Source organism: Dunckerocampus dactyliophorus, chromosome 16 (assembly GCF_027744805.1).
Source record: "Dunckerocampus dactyliophorus isolate RoL2022-P2 chromosome 16, RoL_Ddac_1.1, whole genome shotgun sequence".
Classification (NCBI taxonomy): Eukaryota; Metazoa; Chordata; class Actinopteri; order Syngnathiformes; family Syngnathidae; genus Dunckerocampus; species Dunckerocampus dactyliophorus.
Window position 1 is genome coordinate 18,337,219 of NC_072834.1, and position 5,282 is coordinate 18,342,500.

Genomic DNA, 5,282 nt, shown 5'->3' on the forward strand with positions numbered 1-5,282 from the left:
AACGTGCTGCCCTCTGGCGGCTAAAACGCACTGTTACACCACAAGTACGAACGGAGTCAAAAGAATTGATTTTTTTAAACATGAATATCAATTTGGTGCGGAACAAAAATTACAAAAAAAAATATTTTACATAAATTAATTAATATTTTTTTTAAATCTACTGACTTAGTGGATTTATAATGTAATTTCCATATATTAAAATATAAACTACATATAAAATCAATGAATATACTCAATTATATGAAGTCTTATGTTTTTTCTTGTTAGCAATGATTGGTTAATTACCTAAAATTTTGTGAAGCATCTCGTGTTTTTTAATGTTCTCTGGACAGATGTAAAATATCTTTTAAAAATAAAAAAAAAAAAGTAAAAAATGTGTTAGGAGACACATTTTAATATTTGTTTCAGTACGTAAAGACAACACATTTGGGGGGAAATCCATTTAAGTTCACATATTATTGTCAATAATACAATTAATTAATTTAAAAAGAACATAATTGGTTCTTTTCTTTTACTGAAGCATTTCTTATTATTTATATGTCTTAATATTTTTATGATTTTTTTTTAACCTGCCGCCACCCAGTATTTCATCACAAACATTTGCTGACAACATTTCTCCCGTTTTTATTTATTTATTTTTTATTCATTTCAGTTTTTATTTCAATGAGATTTCAGAGCTTTGTGAAGCGAAAAACACTTGGGAGACAAACGTCAACACTTGGAGAGAGAAAGCGAAACAAAACAAAACAAAAAAACAATACAAGATGAAGCCTCGCTGCAAATGATAAAATGATTGGTTTCTAATTGTTTTGCAAATGCAGCAAAGACGTTTTCATGAGAAAACCTGAGCAAGCGTAACAGTGAGCCTCTTGGTCTTGTTGGGAGTCAATAAAATGCATTTTTATTGAAGGGAAACGAGAGCCACAATCCGACATTACAACGACAATCACATAAAATGGCGTGAAAATGGTGTTGCATTCTTACGTGAAGGCATTTATCTGTGAAGTAAAGCTAAGACCCAACAGCGGGAAATGATAGAAAACATATTTCCGTTTTCATGTATAGTGCCGTAAACCGCAAAAAAAAAAAGTCCTATTTATTATTACAAAAAGTCCTAAGATTACCAAACTGTAATAGGAAAATAAAAGTAGTGATGTTGCCAGAATAAAGTTATATTTTATGGAAAAAAAGTCATAATGTGATATCAAGTCAGATATTTACGAGAACAAAGCCATCTTGTTATGAGACTTCAACTGTAAAAGCAAAAACAAGTGTTCCTGGAATAAATCATACTTTATTAAAAACGTTTCATGTCACAAAAAGTCCGATTTTTATAAGAAAAAAGTAGTAATGTTACAGGACTAATGTGGGCAAAGGATAAAAACTTGTGTTCCTTGAATTAAGTCATATTTATGGTTAAAAAAAAAAAAAGTTGCAATGTCACAAAATGTCATATTTTTACAAGAAACAAGTATCATTTCCCAAGAATTGTGTCATATTTGCATGAGAAAAAGTCTCAATGCTACGACACTAAAGTTGCCGTAGGATTAAAAAGTAGGGAAATGCCTATTGTGAAGTCATATCACTAAAAATCGCAATGTTGCGAGAATTAAGTCACCTTTTCATGAGAAATTGTCGCAATGTTACGAGATTAAAGTTATTTAAAAAAAAACAAAAAAACAAATGTCGCAAGAAGTCATATTTTCACAAGAAAAAAGTCGTACTATTCCAAGTTGTCATAGGATTAAAAATTTGTGCTGTTTCTTGAATGAAGTCATATCTCATTGGGAAAAAAGGTCGGAATGTCACAAAAACTCATACTTTTACAAGGAAAAAGTTGTAATGTTGCGAGAATAAAGTTATCATAGGATAATAAGTTGTGATGCTCCTAGAATTAAGTCATATTTTATGCTTAAAAAAAAGTAATGTCACAAAAATGTCTATTTTTACAAGAAAAAGTCATAATTTTCAGAAAATTAAGTCATATTTTTTTTTAGAACAAGTCACAATGTTCTGAGTTGTGACTTTCCTAAAATGAAAATATATATTTTTTAAAAAGTCGTAATGTGCGACATAGAAGTCATATTTTTTTATAAGAGGACTAAAGTTGTCTTTTGAAAAAAAAAGTAATGGAATGTTACGAGTTTATTAGAAAAAAGTCGCAGTGTTACGACACGAGAAAACAATCATGTCACATGCCATATCTTTACGACAAAAAAGCTAGGTTTGTAAAATGAATTGAATATAAAGTCGTAACATTACGAGAAAATGTGGCGTTATAAATTGGAACAAATTCAACGAGGAAAGACGTAACATAGCGAGAGAGTAATAATAAATAAGCAAATGTCAAAAACATAACATAACATTTCCGCAAATGACTTCTTCTCCACGGATTATGACCTCTCGCAAAATTACGACTTTTTAGCCACGACATTATGACTTTATTTCCATAACAAATATGACTTGATTATGGTCGTTATTTCTACTCATTTCCATACCAATAAGAGCAATGATAATGGATAGCTTGAACTAATACAAATAAGATCCACGTTGTAGTAATAATATTAATAATAATAATAATGATAATAATAATAACGAAGCAGGAACCCATCACATATACAAGATGCATCTGTTTTGGAACATTTAATAATGCAAACAAAACCCTGCTATTAAATAAAAACAAAAAATGGAGAGGAATTGAATGCTAGCCTCCTTTTTTCCTATCCAAAAAGGCACTGTGTCTTTCCAATTAGCTGCCGTGCGTCTATACGTTTATAGCCAAAACGTCTACGAGTGTGTTGATCGGCTACATATGCTAACAAGCTAATTTAGCGGAGTACCAGGACGGACGAGAACAAACGGAACACTGCGCAAAAACAAACACGGTGATGCTCTTTTTTTGTTTTGTCGTCTTTCCAAACGCGTAGCTTACAAAATATTTACAAGGCCAAATTTCCGCAGTGCGTATTTCTGATTTCAGAGATAAATTTGCGTCAAATCGTAAAGGTTATCATTTGCCAATTAAGCGATTGTTTTTGCACAAAACACAAGGCGTTAAAATGACAACACGCTTTGCTTCAAGACCAGTTTGCGAATTCTGTGTCATCCTGACCTCACTGTACCGACATATCGTTAAAATGTACTTATCGATAAAATTAGTCGAGACACTGTTAATGTGTTACGTTGCCAAACCCATCCCAGCGTAGAAACAATTTTTCATACATATTGTGACACCGCCATGCAATACTGCTAACATACTCGGTTGCGATGATTGGTTGTTATCGATCAAAAACCACGTGACTCCAAATTTTGAAATTTTTATCTTATCGTTGGAAAAACTAAACAAAAAAGTTTTCTTTGTTTAGTTGACAACATTTGGGGTATATGGTTTTCGTTTTGATGTGGTACAATGTGCTTAGCATTAGCATTAGCTTTTTTAGTTTCGATGCTGCTCTCCAAATGAAGACATCGTGTCCTCTTTGATGATTAGTTAAAAAACTTTTTTCCTGTCAAAGCAGCGGCCAGTCACACTAGCAATACATGTCACATCACCGAAGGCACGGAAAAGGACAAAGACAAAAAAAAACAAAACAAAAACCAACTAAAAACCATTTGTTCTGTGGGGCAAAATCGATGAGCTATTCAGAGCTAGCAAATGTGAAGCAGACGCGAGGAGGCAGTGGAGGCCCAGGGAAAAAATAAACATGATCGGAAAGTTTACGATGTCGCAAACCGAATGACCTTAAGACCGAACTTTGCAAGTTGAAGATGCGCTTTTAAGTACAGATGTGTCCAGTCCTGCTAGTGCGACTTTCCGTCATTGATACAATTCGACTTGACAAGTTACTCAAGATTAAAAGTGTCACCCGTGAAATTGTAACCCATTTTGATTGAAAAAAATCATTAATTATTCAGATGTTTTGGTTTTTTTTAGGCACGGGGTTGAACCCACAAATTTTGTCATTTTAGAACAAAATAAAATCAAACTGTCAGAATCCTTGAAAAAAAATCCTTCATTATAATAACATCATTACAGTAAGAACCCAATGACATCAACATGTACAGAAATACAGTAACTTTGCAAAAAAACCAAAAAAGAACAGGCATGCTAACGCTCTAATGACTACATCCCACAAATCAACACATTTAAAAAAAAAAGAAGCTAAGTAGGCAATAATGTCTGCACGTGAATTCATTGAACAACAAAGGGAAACGAGAGCCACAATCCATCATTACGACGACGACAATCGCATAAAATCGCATGAAGAAAGTGTAGCGTTCTTACGTGAAGGCAGTTATCTGTGAAGTAAAGCTACGGACCAACAGCGGAAAATTATACAAAACCTATTTGCGAGATTTGCAAAGGAAGGTCAGGGCCACGCTGAAAAGAAGTTGGGGACTTTACGAGACAGCAGATTTAATAATCCAAGCGTAAAAAAGTTGAAATGTTGTTGTGATGTTACAAGACTAAAGTCATTACGTTGTAAAATTGCAGTGTTACATGATTCACGTTTAAATATCACGATGCAAGTCGTAATGTTCACAAGATAGTTATCCATGAAAATAAAGTTGTAATGTTACAATATTACGTTGTTAGGGCAACGACCAGGAAGTCATATCTTTACGACAAACGTCGGTGCGAGGGTAAAGTTGTAATATTAGGGGAAAAAAAATCGTAACTATAAGACTAAGGATGGAATATTAGCAGACAAAAGGTGTAATGAGACTAGATTTGGAATACAGCGAGAGAAAGGATTTCAGTTGCAAGATTACGAGAAAACGTCGCTAGCTGGTGGGTTTTGATATTCTCGTAACTAACAATTACGAGAATACGTATTACGAGAAACGAGCTGTTACGTTGAATGTCGACATTGCAATTAAGTTTGTGAAATGAACAATTAGCTTTCTTTGCGTAATATTTTGACTCAATTCTCGTAAAATGACGACTTTTTCCTGGCGATATTGTGACTTTATTCTTGTAAAATGATGCCTTTAGTCACGTAAAATGACGTGTTTTTAGCTGGTAAGAATGTCTTTATTTTTGTCCAAATAGGACTTGATTTTCATAGTGATCATTTTTTCAACTGTAATATTGTCATTATATTTGTCAAAATATTACTTTATTTCTGTAAAACTCTTGATTTTTTTAAAAGCTGTAATATTACATTATTTCTGTGAAAATATGACTTTATTTTGGTAACTTTTTTTGCTATGATATCACAATTTAAGTCTTGTAAAAACATTAAAAACGGCTTTACTTACCTAAAATTCCAACTCTTTCT

General features: G+C 32.8%; 1 protein-coding gene across 6 annotated transcripts in view; it reads right to left on the reverse strand.

Moving 5' to 3' along the window:
• Positions 1 to 281: 281 nt before the first annotated feature.
• Positions 282 to 5,282, reverse strand: part of LOC129169112 (neural cell adhesion molecule 1-like) — a 282,683-nt gene continuing 277,682 nt past the window's right edge. For 2 of the 6 annotated variants that reach the window (XM_054755178.1, XM_054755177.1), the window contains exon 20: positions 283 to 5,282. This exon is cut by the window's right edge and continues 600 nt beyond it. The gene's annotated coding sequence lies outside the window, so the exon portion shown is untranslated. The other 4 variants (XM_054755179.1, XM_054755180.1, XM_054755176.1 and 1 more) reach the window with 3 other exon arrangements.